General features: G+C 39.7%; 1 long non-coding RNA gene across 1 annotated transcript; it reads left to right on the top strand.

Annotated features, from left to right (window-relative positions):
- The first annotated feature begins 2,799 nt into the window (after positions 1–2,799).
- LOC136287769 (uncharacterized) lies at positions 2,800–4,199 on the top strand. Its single transcript, XR_010720314.1, has 2 exons — positions 2,800–2,970; positions 3,987–4,199. It is a non-coding gene; the product is annotated as an uncharacterized lncRNA (long non-coding RNA).
- The last annotated feature ends 5,935 nt before the right edge of the window (positions 4,200–10,134 follow it).

Raw genomic sequence — 10,134 nt, 5'->3', positions numbered from 1 at the left:
TAAAATTACCATTAGCAGATGGCAACTGAAGTATATAAAATGCAAATGCCTACAATATCAAGCAAGCATATTTTACAGACAAAATTTAATATAAGTGCACATCACGATTGGTCTTTTTTTTTTTGCAGAGAATTAAAGATAATGGGAATGCATCTCTTAGATTAATTAATCTATTTATTCAACTAAACAAGCTGATGGCACTAGTTAGGTTAACAATGTGGAAAGATAGATGATATTGGAGCATATGGACTGCTGTTAAAATGAACTTTGTTGCTCTATTAATGGAACTTTTTCCTTGTGATTCTAAATTTTAATAGTACAACACCCAAAGCATAAGGTGTGTTAGAGAATAAGGTTGCAAATTGTCTCTCAGTCTTACTTAGAAGCCTCAATAGTCCTTTTTTGCAGATGAAACTCAGAGCACTGTGATACAGACTCTAAATACATGAATAATGTAGAAAATGTTCCTTTTCTGTTTGCCAGAGTCCTCCACATTCCCCATGCAGTTTGTTTGAACTTGTACACCAAATTCCCATTGATTTCAGTTGGACTTAGACAAATATCAAATATTCAGAGCTGTAGCCTTTGCAGACTGTAATATAAAGTTAATGGGAATCATACAGAGTATCCCCATTGTCTCATTTCCTGATTCAGCAGGATTAGTTCTTCCTTTATGCATCTAATTCAGCAGAAGCCATCTGAAAAGTCCTGAAAACATCAGGGTAACTGCACAGTGGGGACCCCCCCATGCACACATTCTTTCTTAATGTACCTGAGAGTGGAAAGGCTCCCTCATTACAGAGACAAATGAAAAGTGCCTTCTTTGGTGGGAGTAGCAGCAGCAAAACCAATTGCATTTGCTGCGTTCTTCGTTTCCTTTCTAATCAACCTATGATACGACAGCCTTTGCAAACCACAAAGCCAGATGACACAGCGCACAAAATTATTTCTTCTTGCATGAATAGAAATTTCTGATGCAGCCTAGATGTTACAAGCTTGCATTTGCTTATTTGCAGATTGTTTGTGACAAATGAGAGACCAGCAGTAATGAGGAGATGGTGTATAAATGTAATGATAGAATAACTGAACTCTATGCAATGTCTGCATGTTACATGTCCATGGAAATGAAGGTGTAGGTGAGGAGGGAAGGGGTTTAGTCAGCTAACAGGACAGTAAGAAGAATCACAACAAATGTTCTCTAGGAAAAAATACATATAAAGTGTTGCTGTGTATGGGGGATTTCTACAGTTTTAATGTCAGAGAGTTTTAAGGTCCGAAATGGATCCCTTTATTGAGGGATTCAATTTACATTTAAAAATAAAAAATCCTTCTGCAATTGAACTGCTTTCAAAGTATGAACTATGGCTTCGTGTGGCTGTGAGTAGAGACATGCCTGGCTTCTGACCATTTCCCTCCAGCTCTCCTTGTCTGGATTGAAACATTTGGAGTTCCAGGTCATAGCCCAGAGGCCACAGCACATAGAAAAGACAGGCAACATTGATTTTTTCCTCAGTAAATGTGTATAGGTAGGAAAGGACTATCAACTGTGGAGCAGTATAATTTCTGCTTTCCCCTCAAAGTCATAAATTTGTGACTTGAGCTGCTGGAGAGCCAGGGAAGAGGTTTTTGTGCTAGTTGATTATAGAAAAGAGGTGCCATTACAGCTGAAAACTAGACTGAGGCTTGGTTCCGATGGAGAGTCATATTAACATTAAGGTGGTTCTTGAGAGAGTAAGCAATTTTATGGATTTACTTGACTTAGTTCTACAGCATTTTGTTGTACAGCATGGAAGAGTAACTTTGTTTGCACCAGCTGAACAATAACTAACTAAATTTGACATAATTAAGTCAATTAAATCCCTTCTGTCCATTTAGCTGCAACTTATTTCATTTTCAAACAGTTGTTACTAATTTTTTTTAATTAGCAAAAACTACTCTTTTTTTTTATTATTATTTTTTAATTGAGCATAAACCACTCTTGTCTCTCTGCAGATTCTACAGCTCTACCATGCTTACAGGTAGGTAGGTACAGCAGGTTCCAGGAAACTGATTTCACTGGTTTCAGTGGCTGTATCTGCCTCGCTTGTGTCTGCCTTGAAGTTATTTCTGTTGAATAAATATGCATAATTTACAAAGATTTGCTATTAGATCTCTGGCAAACAGGCTCCTGAATGACTGAACATTCACTCCAGCTGCTTAGGAGGAATAAAGGGCAGTACCTGACTGCAAAGATTCAGGGTTGAACAGCCAGTGTAGGACAAGGCTGTATGTGCACAGTCTACTGCAAAACTGTGAGGGCCTACAAAATAAAAAAATTAAGTATTGTGCCAAGGAAAATAGCATGAAACTGTAGCTTTTAAGGGCTTTGGTGGAGTGACATTACTGGGGCCAATAATGTGTGTCATTTTGCTCTCTATAAACAGTACAACATTAAAAAGAAAACCAAGTGATAGATACTGTGTCAGGTAAAGCTTAGTGAGTCCATTCACTTCCTGAAAGAAGTGAAATTAAAACCAGATTCTAACAGCTAATCATACCATGGTGAACTGTACCATGAGTCCTAAGAGGGGGACCAGGTCCCTGAAGAACCTTAAAAATGGTATTTCTGAAGTTGCTGTCATAGATCTAGGGTACTGTAGTAATGCACTGCGGTAAGACAGATAGAGACAGTGCTAAAGGCAATCCTGCCTCTGATATATTGCAGCTGTGTTGGTTACCAAAGAGTGGGAACAGCCTTGCCCTCACAGCTGGGTGTGATAAAAGCATGAGTTAGTTGGTTGGGAGTTAGTGGGAGTTTGCTGGTTGTGCTGTGAGGACAATGGGACAGGAGGTTGTGTGAGGAACAGACAGGGTTAGGTGGCTGTGCCAGGGACAGGAAGCAGTGAGCCGTGACTGCAGAAGGAAGAGAGAAGAAGGAGAGGAAGAGCCAGAGCTGTATGGAGCTGCCCATAGGATTGCTACATAGAAAAGGTATGAAGGACTTCTACATAACATAGTGCTGATACTTGAAGCCACCTGAGGTTTTTATTGAAGCACTTTGAGTGTACTGGCTGTCTCAACTATGACAATGCACAGGTCAGACATAAGCTTCATTAAATATGATCATAGTGAGTGAACATTCAGCCAGTATCTCCCCCTCTGTTCCACTCTTCTCTACAAAGTGATTGCAGAGACCCAGTCTATGTACTGTTTAGGAAAAAAATATAAAACTATAAATTAAAAGAAAGAAAAAGGCAAGGAAAACCAATAATTTCAATATTAACAGAACCAGGCACCCATCCCTGGGAGGGTTGGACTCATTAAATAGCTTACTAATTGCCACAAATTGAAGAAGAAATCAAAGAGCAGATTACGTGACAATATGGAGAGTGGTGCCTATCAGAGTGGCACAGCCACTATTGTCTTTACTCAGTGTGAGGAGGTGGAAATAGTCACAAACTGCTAGTATTTAGTCAACAGGAATGTTCTTTTATTTAGGATAAATTTCTTAGCCAGATCTTTTATTTAATATTGATAGTAATTACTCTATCTCAGTGTGACTGAATATGGCCAGGCAGAGAAAGCTCTAATGCCACTGAAAGTACTGCAGAGGACATCTTGGTCAAATCCTAAGAGTCACAGATGTCTTTTCCTGTTTAGGATAATTTTGTAGCTGTGTGACTTGTCTTATGGCAAGTCAAGGTGAAGGGACACTGGGGAGGCACTGAGAAAGAAACAATTCAAGTCCCATTCCTGATGATGATGTTCTCACTCATGCTCACCTACTTAATGACAACCGTTTGGTACTGCGTATTCATTCCTTTCCCTCAGCCCTCCCTGTCTGGCTATCATCACACTGTTAATGATGCTGCAAAATTAATTCAGGCAGGTGACTGACATTTATCATATATGACTCATTTTTCTCCACCCCAAAATAGTGATATGCTGTATTTTGTGTGCTATATACTGCTATTTTGATTTGATTTGAGTTTCTTTTTTTTATACAGAGAAGAAAGGCTGAAGAAATGCAAAATTTAAGGCTAAGGGTCACTATGATTTGGAAGAGTCCCTTCCACAGTTTTTGGATGCCATGGCCTAGACCTCCATGCCAGAGTGTGGTCAACTTTTTCTTCTGTGTCCCCTTGTTTTGACACTGGGTATTTTTTGGCCCATCATGTCTTCTGAATGCAGTGCTTGATTGACAGTGGGCAGGGGGGCTGCTGCAGAGGTGCTCTGCTAAGAGCTCCCTGCAATGACCCCCTCTAGCAGGTCTCATTTAAGTTATGATGAAGGGTGAGACAGGACTGAGCCAAAACACAGGATTTTTGTACCACTGCAGAGTGTGGGTATCAGATACTTTATGGTACAAGAATTAGAGATGGAATAAAATCACACTTAAATCCCCAAAGCCACTCAAATCCATTATCTAGTCTTTTCTGGCCCATGTTTATTTAAGGACAGTCTCACTTCTACAAGAAATTGCTTTGCAAACTATATATCAGCAGTAAGTGAGAGAATATTTTGAGTAAAATCTCTAAGATTTTGAAGGCTAGCACATAACAATTCTTCTAGTCAAAATGAGAAATCTGTATCTGGTATTGCAAAAATATTTTCCCATTGCGTTCCTTGAGGGGGAGCTCCAGTTGAATGAAAACGATGCAAGGTGAAATCCACTGAAAAAAACCTCCTGACCCTACAAAGTAAAGGAATACTTTCTAAAAATGTTAATAAGCCAATTGAAGGAATGAATCTCTCACTCATTTGTAACAGGTTTAATTTTCGAGGTAATAACACTGCTTTTCCAGCTGTCCCCCTTCAACTAGTACACAGTAAAGATTTGTAACCAAGATTTCTGTGGCATCTTCAGGGGAACACAACATTCTCCTCTACTCACATTTCATGCTCCTTGTGTGCATAGAATGTCTCAGCCTCTCCCATTCCAGTGTGCATACACTTCTATTTAGTGAATTCCCAGCTACTCTCTGGGGAATAAAAGTTTTCAAGAAGTTAAATGTTTAAAAAAAAAAAGTTTTATGACACACAAAGAGAAATAAATAGAATCTTTTATATTTTAGGATGAGCTCTTCATCCCAACGCTTGAGAAAAAGGTAAAGTGCTATAAATTCTGTATGGAGTACTAACTCCAGTCATTTTGAATATAGAATGAACTGCATTTTAAAGTGGTGAAATCTTCCAGCTGTAGTTTTTCCTCCTGGAGGATGTTTCTCTTTTACTGAAACAGATTGTCTCCTTCCCCCTCTGTGCCAGCCCCCCACCTCCTTGGGTTTGTTTTGTTTTTCTACTTAGAGATTCATTTTAACATGGAATTATAATTGCACTCTATAAGTGAACAGCTACATGATTAAAACCTTACTGCCTTTGAAATGCAAATAGATTGCCCTTGCAAGTGTGCCTGGGCATCAATTTTGCCTATTATGCTTAGGAACAGGCTAAGTTGCTAAACACTGAGACCTCAAGGATCCCTGATCTTGTTATCCTGTATTTCAAAATACCAAAACATCCTAGTATTTGGATAAGAAAGCCGTGAACCAACATACCCATTACTTGCCTCTATATCCTCTGCAATACAACAAAACCAGCAACCGCTTAAATAATTTTACAGCCTTTATTAGTCATGTGGTTTCTGCCATGTTGTTTTAGGCAGGCCTTAGGCATTGATGACCTTCAATACAGCTGGAAAAAAAGGAAATATTTATTTCTGTAATATATAATTATTTCTACATGAATAAAAGCAAGAAGATTGACTTACTTGATTATAATCCTTATACACTGTATTTTATCTGTTTTCATTTGCTTTCCATATACAAACATAAGGGAGTTGTGCAGTGATAAGGCAGCCATTAGTCTAAATATGAACTTTACCATCATTCTTCCATTGTGCAGCACGTAGACAAGACAGGCCCAGTTCCCTGTGATTGAGGGAAGCTTAGTGTCAAAGGGCAGAGAGGTTGTAGGGCTGGAATGGGCCAGGCTTACAGGCATTGTAAATGGTGCCTCTTAGGCAAGCGTGCAAAAAACGAGGGGCAAAAGAAAAGGAAGATGCACATTGGCCCATCCACAGATCAGAAGTTACTCATCACATGTAGCTGAGATGGTAGTTCATTCCAAGGCATCACCTCCTGCTGACCACTGCTCAGCAGGAGCAAAAGCTACTGCCTCAGGCAGAGCTTATCATCTGCTGTTGCAGAGGTGGCAGTGGTCAATGTTGAGGTCGTGCAAGTGCTTTGAATACAGCCATTTCCTTTCAGAAAGTAACTCCTGGTGACAGTCAATGTAGTCAGCTGTACCTTTGCATATACTCTGCGTGTGGTGGATATTGGCAGTGTTAACAAAAAGAGGGGCAGCGCAGCATTAATTGAAATTAAGACCTTGGAGATTTTAATTCCATAGATTTTATAGGTCTGTTCTGTTCTGTAACTGTCTCAGCTTGGTGTTTAGTGTTGAGTAAGAAACAGAAGAAGGTTTCTAGGCCTTTTTTGTGACTTAGTAAAGTGTTGATGCTCATAATCTGGTACAAATATGAATATGAGTTGTGCTGGATGAAGGTAGCCTTATTGCTGCTTATCTCAGTTTTTCAGCACAGGATGGCTCCCCCAAGGGATTCTTGGTTTTTCATCTCCAAAACATCTCCTTTCATTAGCTCTGCCATCTGTTTTATATTAAGCTACTCTTAATTATGATGATGCCTCTGGTGTTACCTGTGATCATGGCCAACAGACATTCTCATTCTTGGAATGTGGGAGAAGACTGAGACCTCCCTACTTCATCTTTCAGGGAACATAAAGTGGCCAAGTTACAGCTAGCAATACTGAAAGAGGAATATATTTGGCTTAGACCTGAAAAAAAAAAAAGGCTGAGTGTTTTTATTTATATATGGGACATACGTATTATCTTCAGCATATTGTAGCTTTTCTGTATGCTTCATACCCTGGTATTACACACATACATATATATGTATACCAATATATACCAATAAAGAAGGTGTCTGGACACTGCTTGTTGCCACAAATCGCTTCCTTGCCATAAGGAGTTCTAGCAGCATGGACCATGGTGAGGCAGTGCTCTAGACTAAGACCTGCCTCTGTTTAGATTACTGATAGAGTAGCCATGGTGCTAAACAGGTTTCTTTCCTTGTAACAAGTTCTTGATACACTTATTATTGTATCAATACCCTTACTTAAATAAAATATTGTAGAACCCCAGTCTTGCTCTTTAGACTTCTAGAACTGAAATAAAATTCAGTACAATTATATAACGGTTTACTATTTCCTTAAACAGCATTTAAAAGGTACTTAGTCTGTATTGGCTGCTTTTCACCTTTTTCTGATACAACTTTTTCTTTATTCAGCCCTTTATGTCCCACAAGGATGGGATGTTGCGTGTAAAGAATATATTCTGCTATGGCTGCTGCTTTTCTACATTCATCAGTACTTCCTGGCATCAGTTGTTTCCCTGACAAACAACTAAGAAATGATGAATTGCATGGCCAGCTTCCTCTGTAACTAATGTCTTAAGTAGATGTGTGATGCATCTCTTGAAGATTTCATTATCAGTAACCTAAATTTATTGTGTTCCTCATGCATGAAACAATGAGACTCTTCAGTTGACTACTGGGCTGTAAAAAATGCCAAGTTAGTCTTCTCCAGCCTCAAAATCCTGTATGTGTTTTGTGCAGATTATTGGAAAATTAACATGAGCTCCATTGCAAGTATTCAGCTTTAATGGAAGGTCTTGACTACCATGCCCTTGGGAGCAGTTATACTGGGCCTGCTTAGGGCATTTCTTTCCACAACTGTATCAGAATGAAGGAGTTTCCTTACAACTCTCCCTAAGTAAAAACATGAAATGATTCTGTGATGACAGCGCTACATACAGTTCTTGAAATGCGAAGTTGGATCTAGTCTGGTCATGGTGGCCTGCAGTGAAGGCTGGAGTACTGAAGAGCATCTTAATGCTAAGTGCTCAAACTGGTAGTGCTGGCTGCAGCATTCAGAAATCTGTGAGCTTTTGTCCTACACTGTATATGTAACATGGACAAGATTTTCTCTTAATTTCCTTGGTTCTGTATAATTACACCTTTAAAACCCCACAAGTGAGACCTTTGAGCACCTTCAGTCCCAAAGTGCTAGGTGTACTTGGGATCTGGTCCTGCCTCTTTGCCTTTCAATGACTTTGATGCAAACTGTCCCTGTGAACAGTTCCAACACTGCAGATAGTAAAAATCTCTGGACCATGAATTGTATGTACGTATAATACAATAATAGTAAAAGTTGAGAAAAAATAAACCTAGAAACTGAGAATCTAGAATGATTTGCAAACAAACATAAATTAAATAGAAACAAAAGGCAGTAAACACAGCTGAATTTTTCCTTATCTCTGTAGATGTACGGTTTATTAGGCATACTATCCAAATAAATTTTAAGTGTGTAAATATGAAAAATGTAAATTTATCTTGTTATTTTGAACATGAATTTATATTGTTTCTATGGATTAGTAATTTCTTTATGAAAATATGTGCTGGTCATATTGCAAAAGACTTCTAAAACATTTGAGCTGTTTTTCCTTTTCTTATGACTACTGCTAATCTTGAGATTTAGCTATTAGCATGATGCTCAAAGATCAGAGAATCACATAATCACTTAAGCTGGAAAATGTCTCTGAGATAATCTAGTTCAATTTATGACTGAACATCACCACATTGACTTGATCATGGTGCCAAGTGCCACATTTAGTCTTTTCTTAAACACCTCCAGGGATAGTGACTACACTGCCTGCCTGGGAGCCCATTAGGGTTTCAAAGTCTACTCACCTTTTCTGTGAAGAAATTCTTCCTAACGTCCAGCCTTTCCTCATGCATCTTGAGGCAATGTCCTCTTAGCCTGTCACTTGCTACCTGCGAGAAGATACCTCCTTTCAGACAGTTTCAGGGAGTAATAAGTTCACCTTTGAACCTCCTTTTCTCCAGGCTAAACAACCCCAGCTCCCTCAGCTGCTCCTCACAGGACTTGTATTCCAGACACTGCACCAGCTTCTTTGCCCTTCTCTGGACTTACTCCAGCACCTCAGTGTCCTTCTTGTAGTGAGGGACCCAGAGCTGAACACAAGATTCAAGGTGTGACCTCACCAGTGTTGAGTAGAGGGGGAAAATCACTTCCCTAGTCCTGCTGATGACATTATTCTTGACACAGGTCTGGATGCCATTGGCCTTTTTGGCCATCTGGGCACACTGCTGGCTCATGTTCAGCCAGCTATTGACCAACATTCCCAGGTCCTTTCCCACAGGGCAACTTTCCAGCTATTATTCCCTCAGCCTGTAGAACTGCCTGGGCTTGGGTAGGACCCAGAAATTTGTCTTGTGGAACCTCATGCTGTTGGTCTCAACCCAACAATCCAGCCTGTCCATGTCTCTCTGCACAGCCTTCCTACCATCCAGCATCCCTACCCAAGCTGGTGTCATCTGCAAATTTTCTAATTGTAGACTCAATCCCCTCATCCAGATCATAAATAAATATTTTGAAGAGGACTCAGCTGATCCCTGGGAGACACCACTGGGATGGATGTGACTGGACACCACCTGGATGCAGCACCATTTATTATCCACATCAGTCATGGTCCATTACCTCTTTCCTAGCCCTTTTAAAAAAGTATAAATTCTCCTGTGTGTTTCTTTTTGTGGTGACACTTTCTGACCTAATGTGACATTTTGCCATTCCAGCCACATGTCTGTTTGACCTTACGAACTTTTCAGTTTATATTTCACCAGCTGGCTCCAGTTCATTTACACAAACAAGCTTTCTGTTACTGCTTTATCAACCAGTTTCTTGAAAAAAAAAATCTATAAACTCACACAGAAATGAATGCACGCACTCTTGTAGACACACACACACACACAATTTAATTGAGGAGGCAAGGCATACTTCACTGTAAGTTCATTTAACACGCTCTCACTGTTTCTATGAGTCGCTCAGGATTTTGATAGAGGCAGTGGTTTGAATTTCAGGGACTGCACATCTAAGTTGTTTTGCACATAATTACCTAATGCAGCAAGGGCGCAGAACAGGTGCCTTCTCCCATTTGGCATCTGCTACCTTATCAGACTGAAGCTCAGCTACTGAAGCTGGAAGACATTTTGGA

This window comes from Chamaea fasciata, unplaced genomic scaffold (genome assembly GCF_029207755.1).
Source record: "Chamaea fasciata isolate MVZ Bird 193981 ecotype frontalis unplaced genomic scaffold, bChaFas1.0.hap1 SCAF_3, whole genome shotgun sequence".
Classification (NCBI taxonomy): domain Eukaryota; kingdom Metazoa; phylum Chordata; class Aves; order Passeriformes; family Sylviidae; genus Chamaea; species Chamaea fasciata.
Note: the sequence above shows the minus strand (reverse complement) of the source record. Positions and strands in the feature narration are given on the sequence as shown.